We start from the raw sequence: 23,233 nt of genomic DNA, 5'->3' as shown, positions 1-23,233 counted from the left end.
TCCTGTGCCAGGCCTTTTTTTGCCTATTTGGAATAGTTCTCGCTTGAGCCCTCATAACTTTTTGGCCACATAAGCTACCCATGCCAAATTTGCGTCCTTTTTTTCCCAACATCCTAGGGATTCTAGAGGTACCCAGACTTTGTGGGTTCCCCTGAAGGAGGCCAAGAAATTAGCCAAAATACAGTGAAAATTTAGTTTTTTTTAAACAAAATGGGAAAAAGGGGCTGCAGAAGAAGGCTTGTGGTTTTTTTCCCTGAAAATGGCATCAACAAAGGGTTTGCGGTGCTAAAATCACCAGTTGCCCAGCTTTCAGGGACAGGCAGACTTAAATCAGAAAACCCAATTTCTCAAAACAATTTTGGCATTTTACTGGGACATACCCCATTTGAACGATTTTTTATGCTTTCAGCCTCCTTCCAGTAAGTGACAGAAATGCGTGTGAAACCAATGCTGGATCCCAGAAACCTAAACATTTCTGAAAAGTAGACAACATTCTGAATTCAGTAAGGGGTAATTTGTGTAGATCCTACAAGGGTTTCCTACAGAGAATAACAACTGAAAAAACAAATATTGAAATTGAGGTGAAAAAAACAGCAATTTTTCTCTACGTTTTACTCTGTAACTTTTTCCTGCGATGTCAGATTTTTGAAAGCAATATACCATTAAGTCTGCTGGACTCTTCTGGTTGCAGGGATATATAGGGCTTCATCAAGAACCCTAGGTAACCAGAGCCAATAAATGAGCTGCACCGTCCCTGCAGTGGGTTTTCATTCTATACCGGGTATACAGCAATTCATTTGCTGAAATATAAAGAGTGAAAAATAACTATCAAGAGAACCTTTGTATTTCCAAAATGGGCACCAGATAAGGTGTTGAGGAGCAGTGGTTATTTGCAGATCTCTGAATTCCGGGGTGCCCATACTAGCATGTGAATTACAGGGCATTTCTCAAATAGGTGTCTTTTTTACACACTCTTATATTTGGAAGGAAAAAATGCAGAGCAAGACAAGGGGCAATAACACTTGTTTTGCTATTCTATGTTCCCCCAAGTCTCCTGATAAAAATTATACCTCACTTGTGTGGGTAGGCCTAGCGCCCGCGACAGGAAATACTCTAAAACACAACGTGGACACATCCCATTTTTTGACAGAAAACAGAGGTGTTTTTTGAAAAGTGCCTACCTGTAGATTTTGGCCTCTAGCTCAGCCGGCACCTAGGGAAACCTACCAAACCTGTGCATTTTTGAAAACTAGAGACCTAGGGGAATCAAAGATGGGGTGACTTGTGGGGCTCTGACCAGGTTCTGTTACCCAGAATCCTTTGCAAACCTCAAAATGTGGCTCAAAAAACACGTTTTCCTCACATTTCGGTGGCAGAAAGTTCTGGAATCTGAGAGTAGCCACAAATTTCCTTCCACCCAGCGTTCCCCCAAGTCTCCCGATAAAAATGATACCTCACTTGTGTGGGTGGCCAGGTGCCTGCAACAAAAAAAGGCCACAAACTTGTAGAGATTATGGGGATAGCACAGCGAGTTGATAAGCACATATTCTTCTTTTATACATCTTTAGGCTGACTCTGCTTTGGGGACCCACACAAGTGAGGTGTCATTTTACTTGGGAGACTGAGGGGAACGCTGGGGAGTAGGAATTTTGTGCTGGAGCGGTGATCGTACAAACGAAAGTCAGGAAAATATGTTTTTTTAAGCAAATTGTGAGGTTTGCAGAGGAGTCTGGGTAAGAAAATGTTGGGGGATCCATGCAAGCCACACCTCTCTGGACTCCTTGGGGTGTTTAGTTTAAAAAAAAATCTGGGTTTGGTAGGTTTCCCTAGATGAAGGCCGCACCCAGGACCAAAAACATAGGTGACCCCTCCCCCCCCAAACACAGGTAGTTTTGTAATATTTCATTTTGATGTGTCCACATACATCTGTGATCACCACGTCCAAGGCACCCTACGGGTTAAGAATGTCTACAAAAGATTATTTTCTCGTGATTTTTTTTAGAAATTATCTGAATTAAATTAGCTTCTCATTGATTCGCTGATTCTCTTGACACAGGAGCTTGGCAGATTATATCATCCTATAAGGCTACATAAGTGTTGTAACAGGGCAATTTATATAATTTTCGCAAAATTTGATTGCTTTGTTCAAAAAGAATTTTCTTACTATATAGATTTTAATATATCTGTTTACATTTAGTAACGAGGGAAATGACTCATGAATCAATGTCTTTATTTAGATCGATCACATTTATTTAAGAATGGAGGTTCTATCATCAACACATCTTTGGTACAATACTTTCTTATCCCTATTTTATTGATCACAATATATATTCCTTTTAGATACTCTCACCAATACATATGCACTAATGGGATTGAATTTACTCTTTTCCCTCCGTTAGCACCAGTCTCACGTCCCTTACAAACATCACAATCGTACAAGCCTGTATCTTTTTCCCTCTCGTGACACCCTCTTGCAGGTCAGCTTGCTGTATAGGTTGAGTATCACGGGACTATCAATTTCTTTCTTGCTACCCTCTTCTTCCCTTCCATCACTAGAACAATGGGTCTATCCTATGTTGGCTTTCCTACCTTGCACTCAACTTTATTACTTTACTGTCTTACTGTTTGACTTAATCACTACTTATCATTTGCAGCCTTGAAAAAGCCCCAGGTGAACTAACCACGAGGGGGCGAAACACGTGTTGGCTGTTTTCTTCTACATGTTTGTAGGAGGCTGGCCTGGCTTATAGTGGGTACCTTGTGGTACTTACACCCTGTGCCAGGTTCAGTTATCCCTTATTAGTAGAATAGAGGTGTTTCTAGCAGCTTAGGCTGATAGAAGGTAGCTATGGCAAAGCTTAGGCTGAACTAGGAGACATGCAAAGCTCCTACTATACCACTTGTATCATATAGCACAATATCATAAGAAAACACAAAACTCAGTTACTAAAAATAAAGGTACTTTATTTTTATGACAATGTACCACAAGTATCTCAGTGAGTAACTTCAGTTAGAAGGTAAGTAATATACACAAGTTATATGTAATAGTAAGAAAAGTAATGCAAACAGTGTAGAATTACAATAGGATGCAATAGGTTAACATAGGTCTAGGGGCAACACAAACCATATACTCCAAAAGTGGAATGCGAATCACGAATGGGCCCCAGACCTCTGGGAGCTTGTAGAGGGTCGCTGGGACTGTAAGAAAACAGTCAGGGTGTCCAAGATACCCCACCCAAGACCCTGAAAAGTAGGAGTAAAGTACCCCTACTACCCCAATAGGACACAATAGTCGTGATAGGGGGATTCTGCAAGAACCGCAAACACCAGCAAAGCACTGAAGACGGATTCCTGGACCTGAGGACCTGCAAGGCAAGGGGACCATGTCCAAGAGTCGCAAGAGTGTCCAGGGGGGGCAGGATCCCAGGAAACCTCGGACGAAGGTGCAAGAAGGCTGCCTCTGGGTGGAAGAATTCAAGGATCCTGCAACAACGAAAAAGGCTAGGAACTTCTCTTTTGGATAGAAGATGTCCCACGACGTGCTCGAGGTTGCAGAAGTGTTTCCACGCAGAAATACCACAAACAAGCCTTGCTAGCTGCAAGGGCCGCAGTAGAGGTTTTTGGGTGCTGCTGGGGACCAGGAAGGACCAGGATGTCGCCCCTTGGAGGAGGAGACAGAGCCCCCACAGAAGTAGGCAGCACCCGCAGAAGTACCAAAGCAGGCACTTGGAAGTTCTGTGAGCTCAGAGTCAGAAAAGGAGGGTCCCACGACGTCGGAGTCCAACTCAGCGGGTTGAGCCCTGCAGGACTGAGTGCTGGGGACCCAGGCTAGGCTGTGCACAAAGGAATCCTTGGAGAAGTGCACAGATGCCGGAGCAGCTGAAAATCACGCAGTACACATGTTTGCTGTCTGGTGTGGGGAGGCAAGCTCTTACATCCACCAAATTTCGACAGAAGGGCCACTGGACTGTGGGAGACACTTGGACCCAGCTCCTGTGTTCCAGGGACCACACTCGTCAGGATGAGAGGGGACCCAGAGGACCGGTGATGCAGTCTTTTGGTGCCTACGTTAGCAGGAGGAAGATTCAGTCGACCCACGGGAGATTTCTTCTTGGCTTCCAGTGCAGGGTGAAGGCAGACAGCCCTCAGAGCATGCACCACCAGGAAACAGTCGAGAAAGCAGCAGGATGAGGCGCTACAATGTTGCTGGTAGTCGTCTTGCTACTTTCTTGTGGTTTTGCAGGCGTCCTGGAGCAGTCAGCGGTCGATCCTTGGCAGAAGTCGAAGAGGGAAGTGCAGAGGAACTCTGGTGAGCTCTTGCATTCGTTATCTGAGGAATAGCCCAGAGGAGAGACCCTAAATAGCCAGAAAAGAGGTTTGGCTACCAAGAAAGGAGGTTTGGCTACCAAAAGAGGTAAGAACCTATCTGGAGGGGTCTCTGACGTCACCTATCAGGAGGGGTCTCTGATTGGCCACTCCGAGCAGTCCAGTGTGCCCCCAACACCTCTGAATCCAAGATGGCAGAGGTCTGGGACACACTGGAGGAGCTCTGGGTACCTCCCCTGGGAGGTACTGGTCAGGGGAGTGGTCACTCCCCTTTCCTTTGTCCAGTTTCGCGCCAGAGCAGGGCTGGGGGATCCCTGAACCGGTGTAGACTGGCTTATGCAGAGATGGGCACCATCTGTGCCCATCAAAGCATTTCCAGAGGCTTGGGGGGAGGCTACTCCTCCCCAGCCCTTTACACCTATTTCCAAAGGGAGAGGGTGTAACATCCTCTCTCAGAGGAAATCCTTTGTTCTGCCTTCCTGGGACCAGGCTGCCCAGGCCCCAGGGTGGCAGAAACCTGTCTGAGGGGTTGGCAGCAGCTGCAGTGGAGACCCCGGAAAGGCAGTTTGGCAGTACCCGGGTTCTGTGCTAGAGACCCGGGGATGCATGGAATTGTGTCCCCCCCCCAATACCAGAATAGTATTGGGGTGACAATTCCATGATCCTAGACAAGTTACATGGCCATGTTCGGAGTTACCATTGTGACGCTACATATAGGTAGTGACCTATATGTAGTGCACGAGTGTAATGGTGTCCCTGCACACACAAAGTCTGGGGAATTTGCCCTGAACAATGTGGGTGCACCGTGTCTAGTGCCAGGGTGCCCACACACTAAGTAACTTGGCACCTAACCTTCACCAAGTGAGGGTTAGACATATAGGTGACCTATAAGTTACTTATGTGCAGTGAAAATGGCTGTGAAATAACGTGGACGTTATTTCACTCAGGCTGCAGTGGCAGTCCTGTGTAAGAATTGTCTGAGCTCCTTATGGGTGCAAAAGAAATGCTGCAGCCCATAGGGATCTCCTGGAACCCCAATCCCCTGGATAGCTAGGTACCATATACAAGGGAATTATAAGGGTGTTCCACTGTGCCAGTGAGAATTGGTAAAATTAGTCACTAACCTGCAGTGACAGTTTTAAAAGCAGAGAGAGCATAAACACTGAGGTTCTGGTTAGCAGAGCCTCAGTGATAGAGTTAGGCACCACACAGGGAACACATATAGGCCACAAACTTATGAGCACTGGGGTCCTGGCTAGCAGGATCCCAGTGACAATTATCAAACACACTGACAACATAGGGTTTTCACTATGAGCACTGGGCCCTGGCTAGCAGGATCCCAGTCAGACAGTAAAACACCCTGACATATACTCACAAACAGGCCAAAAGTGGGGGTAACAAGGCTAGAAAGAGGCTACCTTCCTACAGTGAGAAAGTAATTTTGTTTTCTCTTGTACACTAGGACTAAAGTAATAAATAGATACTTAAATACATGGTAAGGGAATATATGTGTAAGGAATATAATAATGTATATAATATTTTGAGATTATTTAAATTTGTATTGTGTAAACACAGACTTTCAAGATTTGCAGATTTTGAAGTTAATTTATTTGTGTACTTTTCTAACATTATTTTATCTTTCCTCAATATTTCAATAGAGAAATGCTTAAAGATATAGTTAGGATCAAATTTGCTCATTATGATAGATAAAATAAGATAGTCATAAGTATCTAAATAGAACAACTTAGCTATGAACTAGGCAATGACCTTTGAACATGTTAAGCATAGAATAATATACACATATATATGTATATATACGCACACACACATGCACCTAATATACACATATCATGCTGCCGTAAGTCATAGTGGACTTATTATCAGAATGTAAAGTTGGAGCCTTGTGTTATGCTCACTCAAACAGAATAAGGGACAGCAGGTGCTGATCAGTATAATATCTGGTCTTGTTGCTGGTTTTTCGCGTGACGCTTGGGGCAGAGGTGGAAACTTTTTTTTTTTCATCATTCCGAGTGTGTTGAGTCAAGGAGTCAATGGTGAATCGCCGAGCTAGGCAGAATTTTAAAAGTCAATGATCGGCCAGTTAATTTAAGTTTTCCTGTCTGTGGATGATGCTTATTAGTCACCGAAGGATCGGTGAAACCCCGTCAAAGATTTGATCCCAGAGCTCCGAAGGAGACATCTGAACCTGATGGCTGAAAATAACAATCTAACATATGAGCCGATGACCGTGCACAATAATGGCTATAGGAGGAGTCACTAAACCTCATGACTTAAGAGACTTTTCGAACAAATACAGCTTGCAACGTCAGAGCCCCACACTAGATGGCAGGAGTATGCAAAGCATATGTATCTGTGCTAAGTCTCTTGCCTACCCCAATGTTAAGAATGAAACGTGTGGGTGGTGTGGCCACGCAAGATGGCTGACAGAATGCGTTCCTGAACAGCTCAGAGACCACCCCTCTGAAATCCTGAATAGTATCTGTAATGGGCAGTAGTTTTTTTTCTTTAAGGTTCATGAAAGGGCAGTGACAAGGGGTGTTCAAGTTTTTATTGTAGAGAGAAGGGTAGCCTTAAACAGCAGAAAGGGTTTTAGGCTTCACAAAAGATAGTAGTAATGGGTAGTAAGGTTTTTTTTGGGTTCACAGATTGTAGTGTTAAGGTGTAGTAAGGTGGCTTTAGGTTTCAGGGAAGGGCGCTGGAAACTGTAGAGTTCTGGGAAAGTTAGTGATAGTGTTTAGCGGAAGTAAGGGATTTCCAGGATTCAGGTTAACTTAAAATTACAGAATAGTAAATCTGTACTTTAAATTAGATATATACACATATTAAATTTGAAGTATATTAAATTTAGTAATGTAATAGAAAAAATGATAACAAAACTAACTTATTGGAGCCAAGGGACTTTAAAAAAAAACTGTCCGGCCCATATATTTTAAGGCAAGGATTTGGAAAGAAAAACACACCGTGCTCTCAATGAATGCCATGTTAGCTATCTCTTGGACTGATGATGCAAAGGGAAGTAGGGTGTGTCTTGTGTGCAATTCTGCAACACAGTTCTCAAGAAAATCATTGTTACTCATTTATCTGAATAAATCTCAAAATGGGAATGAGATAAATATTTAAATAACCTGACAAGGTAGCCTCCCAAATGATAATATTTTACAGACTATGACGTTATCAGGTTCTGATGGCTGTTAGACTCAAACTAGTATGGTATAACTACTCACCATCTTTGTGCGCTCTAATGATGACTTGTATATCACCTTTGGTTGAAATTTGTCCACAGGATGGCAGATAAAATTAATATTAAAAGGTAAGAAACCATTCACCCGCTATTAGTGGCATACTTCTTCACTTATCCCATTGCAAGCTCCATGTGAGTCCTTGAGGATGTTTTAGGTTATGTATTGATCGGGATAACTAGGGTTTGGAATTCATGGTATTAAATTGTAGCAAGTCATGGATTTAGGTGTCTGTGTGTTTATTGAAGTAAACACGAGGATGTTTAAACTATTAGGGGTATCTTCCTCTTCCAGAGTGGTCAACATGTTTCAGCCCTTCTGGTGAACTCAGACATATGCTGCCTTTTAACAGGAACTAATTGGCAACCTTACAATATCTACGCTAGTTTGACCCTACCTCTATGATGCTAGTAGAAAACTATTCCATCTTACATCCTTGTCACTGGTGTCCTATATTGGAAAGACGCAAAATCAGTAGTAATGTTAATTCCTTAAATTATTACACTTTATATTCATATTCCTACCACCAGAAAAACAACACCCAAAGTGGTACACTAAAAGTACACAACGGCAGCTTTCACACTATTTGAGTGTACATATGCTTATGCAGTGTGCCACTTTGGGAGTTGTTTTTCTGGTGATGGGAATATGAACGAACTGTGTCATTATTTATGGGATGAATGAATGTTACTACTGATTGTGCCTTTCCCATACAGGATACATTGAGGGTCCCAATGACAAGTTTGTAAGATGAGACCTTTATCCATTAGCACCACAGAGGTAGGGCCTCAATAGGCTGACTATTTTAGGGCCACCAGTTAGGTCCTGATGAAAGCCCTTGGATGACTGAGTTCACCAGAAGGGTTGAAACATGTTAAACACCCTGGAATAAGAGGAAGACAACCTAATAGTGCCGACCTCTTCATATTCCATCTTTGCTTTTAATCTTGTGCAGTGTAGGCTTTGTATTACTTAAATAAACAAAAACATTTACAATTCCTAACCTGACACAATTTTAATACTATCAGTTATGGACCCTAGATACCCCATTAAAAAAAATAGGAACACAAATGATCTCCAAGAGCTGAAGGGGAGCCTCCCGAGTATCATGATTTGTCTTTGCAAGTTACCAACCACGATAGTGAAGCATGCCACTATTAGTTGGTAAGGGTTTGGTTCCGTTGTTTTATTTTAATCATGCTTACTGTCACAGTAAAGAGCAAACCCAATAGAAGTTTACACACAAGTCATCCTAAGAAAACACCATGATGGTGAGTAGTTGTACTGTACTAGTTTGAGTGTAGCACCCATAAGAGCCAGATAGTTCTGTGGTGTGCAACTCACGTAACTGATACAACTAACAAGTACTGGCAAAGCCAATGTGTCTGGCTTGTTTTAGGCATATGTTTGTTGTGTGATATGTCTGTGGCCGCTTTACCTACAGTGATAGTCCCATCACTCACCCGGAACCGGAAACGCATCTTGCGCACGTCAGGAGGGAGCCCAGCGATGTGCAGCATGCAACACCCTACCCGCCGGAGCCCCAGAGCCTACCCCAGGGCCTGCCGTGGATCCAGTGGAAAAGTAGTTCGACTGACGCATCCCACCCGTCTGAGCTCTGGTGCGCGTTTGGAGGGCCTTACGGCGGCAACAACAAGCAGCACAGCCGCTGGATGAGCGGCCCCCTCGAGGCTTCGCTTGCGGAACCCTGCAGAAGCGGCCCGACCGGTGCGGCTTGCGGGGGTGAGGGGGAGTCCAGCCCTTCTGATCGCCACTTGAGAAGGCTACTGCCACCATTGCCACCAAGAACCAGCCAAGAACCAGTCTCCCCTCCTGGCGCTCCTGTCCACACCCACGACACTGCTGGTAAGGGAGGAGGATTGGATTGGACCTCTGCTTGCACAGCATAGGACACCAGTGGACGCAGCTGATGCAGCGGACCTGCGGAGAACCGGGCACAAAGTGACCAGAGCACAGAGGAGCACAGAGGATCAGCGGGTGGCTGGAAGCGAGCGGCGTGTTGCTGGTCGTTGCTGGACACCGGAGCCCAGGAGCTCAGGAGTGCACGGAGAGGATCGGTAAGGGAGTTGGGAACTGTGAGTTTGTGTGTGTGGTGAGTGCAGTGGGTAAGCCACCATGCAGAGTGTGTGCCCCGCATCTCTGCAGAAGCGGCCCGGCTAGGTTGGGTGCAGCTTGTGGGGTAGGTTTGTGGGCCCTGCTCGCCCTTGCACATTTTCCACCCCATTCCCTCACCATGTTGGATGGTCCCAATAGGGCAAGCACGTAAGCAGCTAGCAAGCAAGAACTGAACCTTTATAAGGACTTCATAAGAACCTTATAAGCACATAATCAGTATACAACCAGCATCCAGTATCTAAGCAAGCAAGTCTCCGCTAGGTTGCAGCAGCTGCCCAGCCATTTAGCAACCGCGTTCATCCTGTCCATCCCTGCCTCAACTGCGGACAGCAGGGATGAGATAAGGCAAAATATGAGGCATGCCTTCATTCATAAATAAAAGAAAGAGAAAGGAGGAACCATTGGTGGTGGGAACGCACATAAAATGAAGAGCCGGTGTACATGTCAGAGCCCATCTGGCGAGACTACCCATGGCCCACTGCACAAGCCCCTTGAGTCCCTCCTCGTCACATATGGAGCCTTCGCCATTGCAGGATCCCGCATTCGAAATGGCAATGGTCAAGCCTCATAGTGAGGCCAGTAATCTCCAGGCCAGGGTGGCAGCCTCCCGCGCCACCCCTGCCTTCAGGGTCAGTTGCATCCCATAAAATAACTGATTATTTTGGAGCAAAAAGCAGGACTATGAAGTATCACTCACCCCTCTCCACCTCATTGGCCCAGGTCCTGGCTCTGGAGCAGAGAAGGGGGCAGAAGGAGGGTAAAAGTAACACCCCTCCGCCCCTACCACTGTCCCCAATCATCAGCATTCTGAAGGGAAGAATGATATGGGCTAGGGCACTAGGTCTACAATCTTGAAAGACTGCAAAAACCCAGAAGTCAGTTTCCCCACTCCAGGAGGGTCAGGGTCCACTATAAGTGCCAGGAATCAGTACCTCAACTCCAGGTGGGGGAAAGTATGACTAAACAGCTTCCTACCACCCCAAACAATTCTGTAAATGAGGAGGTCAATGTCTGGTGGGGAGTGGGGAGAGCAGAGCGACAGTCTTCTCCAATGAGCACCAACCTCAACTACTTCCATTTTCCTGTCATTAGTTCGGGAAATGCAGACCAAGACGATATAGCGTCAAAGATGCTGGAAGACGTTGGGGACAGACGGTGTCCCAGCCAGATTTCCCAAGCCTCTAGGACATCAGAAAGGAATGACTTAAATACGCCTGCAGCCTCCCTGGCGCCCGTAACAGACATACGGGCAGCAATATTGAATTCAGTGCAGACCACAGTAACAGCCTTACAGTTTCAGTCCCATAAAATGGACATTCAGGTTGATCTGTTAAACACCCTTGCAGTTTTCATCTCAAGAATCGATAGCAAACTGCAAGAACCAAACTCATTAATTACAAGAACACAACAAAATCAATTTAAGGACTTTACCATTTGCTCCTGCTAGGAGGTAGTAGATGGATTGGGCCAACTACCAGTAATTTTCAAAGACATCCTGGAAAAGATTTGCCACCCTAGCAATAAAGAGAGCTTGGCCCAGTCGTCCCATCTATCATTGGGGTTGCCCCCAACCCCCAAATCCTCAACGCCCTCAGAGGAGAATTGGACTAGCCCGCAAGACGCCCTAGCCCTAAGGTCATCTAACCTGGAGGGGAATCCAACTAGGGAAATAGCAGTGGCCACTCAACAAAAGGCTCGGATCATTCTGCTCAAACAACAGAGCCCAGAGTTTTGGAAAGGCAGCTGGCTATCAGCTGACAAAAAGAGAGAGGAAGCGGGCAAGGAAGGGCAGAAAGAACATTCAGGTGGCGTCCGGAGCTGATATGGGATCCCCACCCCACATAGTGCAGGAGGAGGCCGTGGGGGATTCAATTCCCTTGACAGCACAGCCCTGCACATCAGATCAAGAGGGGTTTCTGCCCCAGGACCCGGCAGTGATAGGCTCAGAGCCATTGGATAGGGCTTCAGGGCCTCAGGTCCGACAAGTACCCACCGCACTATGGTCCCAAACATCCACCCAGGTGAAGCTAAGGCCTAGCTCCGCAGAAGTAAAACCCAAAGTTGTAGAGCCGGACGTAACAATAAGGAATCATCACCTAAGGGCAGACTTGGCGGAGACCAGAATTGTACAGCCAAATCTAGCAGGGAGTTCAAACCAGGCTATGCCTGACCAAGGATTGCAATTGCTATGGATCCCGGAGTACAAATCTAGAGGCCCACAAGATGTGCTCAACAGCTCCACCATTCTTAAGTTAATAAAAGCACTACCAGACTTGGCAGCAGTCAGTTCGGATGACATCACCGCCATGAAATGTATTAAAAAAAGGGGAGCCAGTCCACGGAACCTAGGGTGGTGATATTTGCTTCTTTTGCATTACCAAAGCAAATCGTAGAAAAAAAAGCATCCTGAAACCCTGGGGAATTGAGGTATGCTACTATTTGGGAGAAAGATATCCACAGCCGCTAGCACAAAGAACCAATGCGGATAGGGGGAATGCAGTCAGTCAGTCCGTCCTACTAGGAGTATCTTGGTACTCACAGATTGGAGAATCTGGCCAGGAGCAAGCATGACAAGGAATGGTATTGCCTCTAGATTTACAGATCGAAATAAGGGAAGGTGAGGACTGGAGAAGGATAGCAGTTGGCCAACCCCTGAGAGACCGTCATCTACAAGATAATTGGTCCTGGCTCCCAACAGTGCTAGCCCCCAGATTGCCACAAAAAGCCTGAATGACAAACCATCAAACATTCCAGACACAAGGATCTTTCAGTGTCTCATGGAATATAGGGGGTTTACAATCGAAACTGGAAAATGCAGAGATCACCAAATTCCTGGGCACCTTCAATATTATAATGCTGCTGGAAACATGGGCACTTACTAACTTTCCTTTAATTAGTTACAAAGAGTACAACATTCCGGCGGTTAAACAAAACACGTTTGGAAGAGCAAAAGGAGGATTATCAATTTATATCAACACCAATCAAGAGGCAAAATGATCTAGAGGGCCGATGGGAGATCAGCCCCTCTTATGGGTCTGTTTGGACAATTGGGCTAAAAACATACAGGACCCCTTAATCTGATCAATGTGTATATTAACCCTAAAAAGAAAAAGGTGGAAGCTGATATCTTGCTAAACATCTGCTCCATATAATAAACACACACAATTCGGCCTATTGGTTAGTGTCAGGAGATTTTAACCTTAATCTATTTCATGAACCAAGCGAGGACCATGTACAACTAGTGGCTCCATTGCCCACTAAAAAATTACCTCCTAGGAGAAAGCGGGATAAAGTGGGCCTAAAGCTAATCAAAAGCTGTGAGCTAGTAGGCCTCTTTGCACTAAATGGGCGGCTCCAGTCGGATATACCCCTGGACTGGACAAGAGCCACAGAAAGGGCTGTCTCACATTTGGACTACACCCTGGTAAACTCTCCCCTATTCAGATCTGTGAGAGACTTCAGAATTCAAGCCCATACAGAAAGTGATCACAATCTGCAAGTAATCACGATTTGGAGCCAGGTGCCCATTCAAGAAGAACCAAACTCCTTAACGGGAATCTTTGTGCTGAAAATTTTAAACGGTTAAAATGGAGTTCGTCTACGATCACAGCCGAAGCTGAGGATGCTGTAGGGAAATTGGAAAAGATGGCCAATGACCCATTAAGAGTAGTTGCCATATGGGAGTCATTCACTGGAAGCCTTGTAAAGCAATCCCCTGTGAGGGGGAGAGCAAAGAGGGCTCCCTTGGGGCATAGAAAGTCCATACTAATGCCACAGGCAATACAAAGGAGGAAAGCGGAAGTAAGAAGACTCTTGAGACGGTCACAGAGACATCCGACCGATGAACTAATGTTAGAAACCCATTGGCAAGAAAGGAAATTGCTAAAGAGGGCCATATGGCTTTTTAGACAAACAAAGCAGGAAACATTATGGGCAAAACTTCACTATGCATCAACACTGGCAAACTCGAGCAGGTTCTGGAGCCTGATCAATAACACTGAGAAAAGTCCCCGAGCTGCGAACAATGCATATGTGATGAAGGAGGCATGGCTGGGTTATCTGAGAACCCACTTTAAAGAAAAATCTGCAATAGATGCCAACATCTCCCCATGGGAGGTAGCCGAGGATAGTAGGGAGCAGGAGGAGCTCATCACATTCAGTCCCTCGGAAATAGCTAAGACAATAGAAAAATCACACCGAGACTGTGCGCCTGGCCCCAATGGCCTTTCTCAGGCCCTATTTAAAGAGCAGGCAGCAAAATGGGCGACCTTTTTTGCCATACTGTTCAAGTATATTTTAATAACAGGTTCTGCTCCAGCTAATTGGAAGGGCTCGATAATTCATCCCGTTTACAAGGTAGGGAAGGCCTCCCTACCTTCCAACTACCGATTAATTGCCCTTTTAGACGTAGACATGAAATATTTCTCAATAGGCATCCTGCAGCATTTAGAACGGTGGGCCACAGATAAGAGGCGGCTCCCAATTAACCAAACAGGTTTCACAAAAAAACAGGGTACGCTGACAAATCTTATGGCTTTAAGCCTGGTAATGAATAGGGTAATGGCCAGAGACACCACTTTATGTGTGCTTCGTGGATTTTAATTTTAAGGCTGCATTTGATTGTGTCCCTAGAGAAAAACTATGGTTAAAACTAAAGCAGTGGGGGCTGCTGATGAATTTATTAAATGCTATCATCATGCTCTACTCTGACACTTGGGTTAAAATCAAACTGGGCGACGGCTCGTTTTTATCTAGGCCCATCAATACTACTGTTGGCCTGAAACAGGGTTGTGTATTAGCACCGCTTCTCTTTAATCTGTATATATCAGACCTAGCTCCAGCATTGGACGAGCAGTCAGCCCATCCACCGAGCTTAGGGGGTCGTCAAGTGTCTAACCTACTCTACGCAGATGACCTGGAGGTTCACAGAAACACCTGAACTGCCTAGGAGGTTATGCGCTAGAAATTAACTATGGGAAGTCGAAAATAATCCCCCTTAACCTCAAACCAACCTTACGCCGTAAGTGGCGGCTAAATGGGCAGTACATTGAGGAGGTAGCGGTATATACATATTTAGGGATCAGGTTTGACTCCAGGGGCACATTCTCAGCGCACAAAGAAACAATAAGAGAGAAGGCACAAGCTCTGAACCGTGCTTTTGGTATCCTGGCTAAATCCACTCTAGGGCGGCCCCTAAAACCAATGACCATGATCATCCGAGCAAAAATATTGCCAACGCTTACATATGGGATGAAAATAATGAGGGGGTGGAGGTAATCATACTGGACAAGTTATTAGTGAAATCCTATAAGCAAGTCTTACAGCTACCTAGATCGACATCTCCAGCCCAGGTCAGACTGGAGTTTTCCCTAACAAAGCAATCATTGGCAAGGTTAGCAGCTTTTACTAATGGCTTCTATAAACTCTATTCTGCGCCCATGGGGACTTTGGCAAACCTAGTGTGGCACAAAATCACCCTTTGGAGGGGTAACAATAATTTTAAGGTCCACTGGGGAAAAAAGCATATCCCAGCTTAAACAGGGTGATTTGTGGGACAGCACATTACCTGCACGAGCCTTCAGAAAAGGAGCCAACAAATCGGCTAAGATCCTAAGGCGTCTAGAAGATATGGAGGCGCTATCAAACCGATCGCATAGATGGCTAACCCTTAATTCATAAGTGCGGGATAAGGAACCCTGTATCCTATCCACATTAGCAGGGGAAATCAGGCTGGCCCTCCTACGGATGAGGCTGGAAGATCTCCCAACTCTGGGCTTCCTCCCGAAATGGAAAAGAGAGGCAGGATGGCAAACACAGGATTGCAACTATGTCATCAGACCAGGGAGACCCTAATCCATGTGGTTTGCATCTGCCCAGCCTTGAGACGCCAGAAGAGGGAACTGTTGAGGAATGAATTCAACATTTTAGGAGTCCGGTCATGCAGGTCGGCCGTTATAACAGCCCTTGACCCAAGCAATGGGAAATAGAATACCAGACTAATCCAGTTTCTGAGAATCTTCACAGCCCTGGCGGTCCCAGTAAATCCAGTTAAGCAAAAGACAATTGTCCAGTCCCAAAATACTAGAACTCACCTGGTTTATTCCAGCTATCGGTGATGTAGAGGCTCGGCCCATCGTGATTGCATCCTCTGGTTAATAGGTGGCCCTGTCCAGTGTTAGTTTAGCTCATTTCGTCTACCTGCCCAAAAAATATAGGTTTCTGAGGCCTAATTGCACCTGGGCACTCCAAGAGGGGTTCACTCCAGTTTTATTTTTTATTTTTTAATGTTGTCTATATTTTATTGTACACAGTTTTAGGTCATTCTTCGGATGTATTTGATGTATCCTTTAGATGCGTTCCTTTTTTTATGGTTTTCGTTAACTAATTTCTACCTACAGTGCTTTGGAGTCACAACTGGCATGCGCATCTGTTTTCTGTTACTCCTCGGGCAGTGTAGTATTTCGGAAGGGGGTTACAGATACTTGTGCGGCTCCTTCTGTAATACAGATAGTGCCAACCCACATGTAGAGCCAGTGCTATCTCATGGGGTGTTATCCCATTTTTATAGGGGCGTTGCCTGGTGCAAGTAAGGGAAACATTTTGCATATGCGCCTGTGCTGCATTATTTACAGGGGCGCAGAGGCAAGCATGCTATTATGAGGCTCACTGACTGCACCTCAAAGAGGTAGGGCGCAATTAATGCACCACCTTTCTGAAGGGGGCTGACGGTCTTGTGGACTTCCACTGCCATCCCACTACAGACGAGTGCAGTCACTAACTGCGCACACCTGCGGGAGGGATTTCTGTCTCTATTGAAAGTGATTGCTGGGTGCTCCCTGCACTGTGAAAGGCAAACCCGCCTGCTACGCTTCAGTCAGTTATTTGAGTGTTCGAGGATGTCCTTGGAGCTGTGCATTATAGGATACAGCGCACTGACCCTGTTTGCGCTCAAAGCACCTACTTAAAGGTGTGCCCCAGCACAAACGGGGACAGTGCACGCTTGCTAACCCTTAATAGAAAACTCTCGGAAAGAAAGTCAAATGCTGGACAGGGTACACTATGTTAAGCCAGGGATTTTAGTTGAAATATTTTAAACCACATATTTAAGTACATAGGCCGCACCTTAGGAATGTATTCCTTCTTTCACTTCTACAGTCCACTCCTTAAAGGGGCACTCGCATTTTTATTCCACTTAATGTGCTGCTCCGGGGCCTTAGCATTGTAGCCTTTAAAAAAAAAAAAGGGTTCATTTGCAGCAGCATTTCGTGATTTACAGCTGTGCTCATTCAGTGCCATCCAGGCCAGCCTTTATGCTCGCATTTACCACGCTAAAACCATTTGGTCTCTCAGTGCAGCTGCATGACTGGCACAGGGAAATCAAGACGAACGCGAATGCAAATCCAGCCGAGCAAGCCTTCCCGGCAGCAGGCCCTGCGAAACAGGTGGCAGTCGGGCTGAGACCCTTTTGTTGCAGGGCACAGTCATAGGAAACTTCTTATTGTCCAGCGGCCTTTGCTGATTAAAATTGGAGGAAGGATGTTTGGGGTTCCCAGTATGACTGTGTTGGGGTGGAATTACAGTGCCAAACTAAACAAGGCACATTGAGAAGAGGAAACGGATCTCTCCCGTGCGCAGTGTATGGTGGCAGCTGAGTGAGCGCCACGTGACGTCACCGGGCTGAGCATTGGATTACAGCAAACAGGGACTAGCGGGAGCCGCCCACCAGAACCTAGAAGCGCACGGTCTGGAGTCGGGCGAAGTTTGGAGCAAGAGGAACCATTAGTTCAGAGACTGAGAAGAAAGCCACGAGTAGTTTTGCTGCGATCCCCTCGCTGCCATGCCCTGCCCCGCCTTCGCCTCCTTCCCTGCCGATCCGATTTGATCCCTGACACCGTGCCTTTTGAAGTCCGGAAATATTTCACACCGATTCGGTGAGTAGACTACTAAAATCTGTTTATAGAGCTCACAGTGCGCAGACGTGAGGGTGTGAGACGTGGAAAGAGTGCGTGCTGGTCTTCCCTATTTGTGGTAAAATGTATTGCCATCTGCTCGACTTGTTTGTGTAAAGTGATTCTCGCTCTCTCTCTCTCTCTCTATTTTTATATATATATATATATATATATATATATATATATATATATATATATATACACACACACGCAAACACGAAAAGTAACGTAACATGTAAAAATAAATGGCAGAATTACAGAAAGTGTTATAGATTTTTTTTTTTTCAGAAACATAAAACGAACTCCCTATCCCTAAAGAGTTACTTAAATGTAAAATTACGTTACTTAAGAAGATATGTACGCGTGGTTAAACTACGAAATCTAAATTTTAGCTCAGGGGAAATGTTATTGACATTCATGAAAATAAAAAATAAAATGTAAATTTAACGCATAAACCTAACGAGTCGCAATAATCCGGGGATAATCTCTTTATGAACCTGTCTTCTCGGTCCACTTCGCACTGCTCTCGAGCTAAATCAGGCCCATGACCTCGTGCTCCCGTCACGCCAAGTATGGAAAGCTAATTACAAGTGCATGTCAACACGAGGTTAAAGCCGAGACTTCCGTTCTGACTGGGTATTTTTTAGGAACAAGTGTTTGTAGCCTATGATTTAGGAGTAAATAGGGCCTGCTTTCGGTACATTCTGCGGGAAGGTGCACAGCACCTCGACCACTCTAACCCGCGCCTCTTTTATAATTTATAATGTTCAAGTGAAATAGAACATCGCGAGCAGACCTTGACTTCCCCATCCCTGCAGGGACAAAGAAAGACCGCAGACTCGTGACTGAGGCCTTCGTTCACACGCTCTGAGTGCCTACATCCTCTTTCTTTGGATATTTTCAAAAACTGCACTTGAGAAAAGGCAGACAATCTTTTATTGTGAGAAAATAAGAGCATGATTGAAAGGTGGAAAGATGAATACGATTTAAGACTGTTTAGTCGACTGCGATTCTGCGAAGCTCTGGGCCACGTTTTGATGTCAATTTTCATTCAGACGGTTTCACGTTGAATGACTAAAGATGGCCTTCTGATGTTTAGGACGCCCAGGAGAAAGTTTGGAGCCTCCAGCCCGAATGCCTAGTATGAGGGCATTAACTGACCATAAGTACCTGGATTCCAATCATTAGCTTCAGCCAACGAGGTACTAACATTCCTTCCAGGGCCGCAGGGGCTACTTACTCCATCAGGCGTTTCCCTGGTGGTCTGGGGTCTTTGGAGGCGGATCTTGAAAGACCAGGGCCGCCCCTGGTCCATCTGTTACTTTTCCCAGCCCCCCGAGTTACTTGGGAGGAGGAAGGTAGAGGGAAAGTGATGAGAGGGAGAACAATGAGGAGATGGAGAGAAAAGGAATGGATGGATGAAAGCGAGAAACAGCACAAGGAGAAAGGAGCGGAGCTGATTCGAGCATTTTTGTATGGGATGCTTCTTTTGGTACCTGTAATGTGGGGCCCTAGGCTCTCATGCTCGTAAATGAGGTGACGCAGACACGGTGGTAGGGTGGTATTAAACTGGCCTCAGGCACGTGCGCCCGGCCCCTTTTATTGGCAGGGTCACCTGACTGGTGACGCCTGTGTTGGGTGGGTGTATGTTACATACGTAAGACCAGCCCTCAGCAGAGTGGCTGGCAGAAAGAATGAGTCCAGCTGGACTCTACATCCCTCCCAAACTTTATTGAGGAACCAAGCAAAAGTCCAACCTGTAAAAGAAACAATAACAAAGCACCACAATCAGTCTCTCGGCCTCGAAAAGGCAGACTGCAGAATTGCAGTGGACATGGTGCAGCTGGGAGCACCCGGACACCTCCGCACGAGTCCATAATTTAACCAGGTACAGCTGGGCACGAAAGCAGTATGGATGAAGTCCAGATACTTCAGTTGCTTGTCCACGACCTCACAGTTCACTGGATATAGTCGATCCGGTCCTGCCTGGGCTCATGTGGTCAAAGTCTATTTACAGTTTCTGATGCGGGTGCATCTGGAGCAGTGGGGAGTCCACTGTACACAGTTCTGGATGGCATTCTGACTCTGGAGATTGTCTACCTCCTAAGACTGCAGATGACGTGATGGCCTGGGAATCCAGCGGCAGAGCAGCGGCAGTCTTCCCTCTCGAGCCAGACCTCCATCAAGCAGGAGTCTCCTCGAGGCCCTTCCGCGGGCTTCCACGGGACTGTGTGGGCTGTGCTTGCCTATCTCAGGCCCAGCAAAGACGTCTCAGAGGAACAGCCTACAGGACCACATCCTAGTCTCGCATGGAGCCACAAGGGTTGTTGATGCAGAGTCCGCTTGCTCGAGCCATCCGGATTCAGGTGCTCTGGCCACGGTGCAAAGTCTTCAGGTGACCAGTCTCTCGATATGAGACCTCCGTGCTTCCGGATGCCTGACGTGGAGCTGTCTCAGATGCCTGCTCTCTCAGCGATATTCCGCTCTCACAGGAATATGTTGGAGGCCCTTGTCCCTGGATTGCGGCGGGACTGCGTGGGCTATGCGGGCCAACGTCGGCCATGCCAAAGGAGTCTCTCTGAACTCCCAACAGGGCCACGTCCTAGTCTTGTGCAACCCCAAGGGTGGATGGTCCAAATGATCTGGTCTGCTCTCACCGGCAGGCGCCTGGTTCACAGCGCTCATGGGAAGTGTTCAGATAAGTTTCTACGTTGCCAGACATGCCTTGTCAGCATCAGCTCTTGTTGCTGACTGTCTCCACTCAGGTGGTGCTGTGCTCCTCCTTCGATGATTGGGCGATGCACCTCATCATGATGATGATGATGTTCTTTTTTCATCCTTTTGCAGATCAAACAGGTGGCGGCGGCTTCGTCAGCGGAAGGACCACTTGATGGACATAGTGGCCACGGCAGGTCTTGTGTGGCCTGTGCAGTCGGCGTCAGGGATGCCATCACAGCCAAGCAGCCGGTGACAGGTGACAGGACGGTCGTACTGGGAAGCGTGGGGGACCACCCGCATCGCTGTCTTCAGTGACGTCTGCTCACCCCGGTGACTGTCTTGTACTGATGGGTGCCTCCTCATCTGCCCGCACGAGTCCTCAGTTGTGTCACTCTACTTCCTTCCACTTTCACACCTGCGATGGAGTTGATCTGTGGTGTGACCGGTCTGTCACACTCCTCTCCTCATTTCTTGTTGGCATTGTGCCACACTCTCTTCTCCCTGGTGTGGCGTCGTGCCACAGGTCACATGTTGCGGCACATGGACCTTGCGCTGCACCTCTGCTGGTACATCTTCCTCTTTGTCCTCGACGTGGCGTGGTGCCACGGGTCGCATGCTGCTTCACACGGACCTATCACTGCACCTTCGCTGGTGCATGTTCCTCGGTTGTCCTCGATGTGGCGTTGTGCCACAGGTCGCATGCTGCGTCACATGGACCTATCACTGCACCTCCTCTGGTGCATCTTGCTCGGTCGCAGCCTCTCACAGGCTGAGTCCTGCGGGTAGGACATAATTTGCTCTTCAGGCAGACCTCTCCCGGTCTGGTCCGTTCCCGGATCCTCTTGGTGAACCTCTCTCTGGCAGGAGGGTCCCCGCTCTCTTCCTCCTTCTCTTCACTCGAGGGCGCCATTCTTCACGCCCTCGGGTACTCTCTCCATCTTCACGGACTTTACGCAGCCGTTTTGGCAGTGCTGCGGGACGCGCTGATCAGCAGCACTCACCCCCTTTTTCCTACCGATGGGGCTGGAACTGCACGGCCTCACTTCTCCTCTTTCTTCCACCGATTAGGTTCATGTCTACAACCACGTGGGGTTGCAGATCCCACTCGTCGCCAATGTAATGTGGGGCCCTAGGCCCTCATGCTCGTAAATGAGGTGACGCAGACACGGTGGTAGGGTGGTATTAAACTGGCCTCAGGCACGTGCACCGGCCCCTTTTATTGGCAGGGTCACCTGACTGGTGACGCCTGTGTTGGGTGGGTGTATGTTACATACGTAAGACCAGCCCTCAGCAGAGTGGCTGGCAGAAAGACTGGAATGAGTCCAGCTGGACTCTACAGTACCCATGTCCTTCCGTATCTTTTCTAGCTCCGCCTATGACTGTCTCGCAGTTAAAACACTAGTTTCCTATGGCCGTCTTTCGATTACAGCAGTTTATGGGAAAGCGGTGCGATGCACTGGTGCCTGTGTTTCGTTTGACACTCCTTGGAGCTTGCGGTTAAAGAAGAGCTGTCTGGCGCTCACTATTAATGGGTGACAAACCGCTGAAGCTATATGTGCAATTCCTCCAGAAACTGTCATTTATCATCTACAATCATCTAGTGCGGGAAAGATCTTTGTGAGGCTGACATACCAAACTGTAGGAGCTCCTGGTAAATGCAGTGTCAGTGGGTCTCGTTCTCACCCCACTGGCACATGCACTGCTCTTCACTCAGCATGCTGCTTTCTGCACATTGGGATGAGAGTTAGAGTGGTGGGCCATGGTCAGGCTTTTTGAGGGCTAGTCTGATGGGCTACATGTTGCATTTATGTTGGTGGCAAGTGCTTGGCTTGCTGTGATGTCTTAACACTGCAATGTACACAAGAGAATACCTTCAACCGCATGCTACATTTATACAATGTTCAATTATATGCAGATATTTGACTCCGCAATTCTCAGCGATCTGGTAGTTGGTGGACATGGGTTTTATCGGTCACCTCTGCATCTTGCTTGCCTGTGAATACACCTCACTTGGGTATTTAGGCCTGTGTAATCTTAGTCCGCCTCTTCATCAACTATCGGGGAAGAGCTGACTGGAGGAATGAGGCACGAGTAAATCTAATCCATCTTCTCTCATCCAACTTTACAGAACATTTGGGCACTTCTCACTGGGGTGAGGCCCAAGTAAATGTCTGCTACTTAAATCTTGCCTCTCAGTGGATTCGACTAGGGGTTTCAGTCATGAAAATTTCTCAGCTGCCCCTTTATCTTCTGTCTGAATCAACTTGACAGGAGGATTCCCTGGATGCTTCAGATCCTGCCTGGGTGGTAATTCTGTTTTGGTCGACATCGCTGAAGTGCTGAATTTCTTACCAAGCCTTATCAGGAAAATAAAACAGCATTTTTCGCTGCAGATGCCTTCCCCTTTCTGCCTGAACTTTGAATGGGTTACTCTTCAGCACGAAACCCACCATATATACAAACCTTTTAGTCTTTAACTTGTTCTCTGGGAAACTTCACCAGGTCACCATGCATACGACTTTCAACAACATAATACACACGCTGGTGATACATGGATGGTTAGCTTGGGTGTGCGTCCACTGTGGAACAAAATGGAGCACACTCAGGTAGTCAGTTATTGCAGCCAACACTTTCATATAGGACACCTTCCCACCAAGATCCTTTCTACCTACGCGTACATGCTGTCCTTGAAGTGGTTAATGAAGAAGCCAATTCCTCCCGTAATACAAACCATGTCAGTTGCATATGTTATGCAGATATCGGATACCATGTTACCACAGATCTGCATTCTCGTCACAACTTTTTGAAGTGTAGTGCTTTTGATGTAGAGTGCCCTGGCAGCTG

At 46.7% G+C, this 23,233-nt stretch overlaps 1 protein-coding gene across 7 annotated transcripts in view; it reads left to right on the top strand.

The window, feature by feature from the left end:
- PKIG (cAMP-dependent protein kinase inhibitor gamma) overlaps window positions 1-23,233 on the top strand; it is a 417,015-nt gene that overhangs the window by 314,714 nt on the left and 79,068 nt on the right. The window contains exon 1 of one of the 7 annotated variants that reach the window (XM_069243558.1): window positions 17,335-17,653. The exons of 5 other annotated variants lie outside the window; for them this stretch is intronic. The gene's annotated coding sequence lies outside the window, so the exon portion shown is untranslated. Of the gene's footprint in view, window positions 1-17,334; window positions 17,654-23,233 lie in introns of those variants that run through there. One more of the 7 variants, XM_069243557.1, reaches the window with a different exon arrangement.

The sequence above is a fragment of the Pleurodeles waltl genome, chromosome 7 (assembly GCF_031143425.1).
Source record: "Pleurodeles waltl isolate 20211129_DDA chromosome 7, aPleWal1.hap1.20221129, whole genome shotgun sequence".
In the NCBI taxonomy this organism is placed as follows: domain Eukaryota; kingdom Metazoa; phylum Chordata; class Amphibia; order Caudata; family Salamandridae; genus Pleurodeles; species Pleurodeles waltl.
The sequence above is the reverse complement of the archived record's forward strand: the minus strand, read 5'-3'. Positions and strand labels throughout refer to the sequence as shown.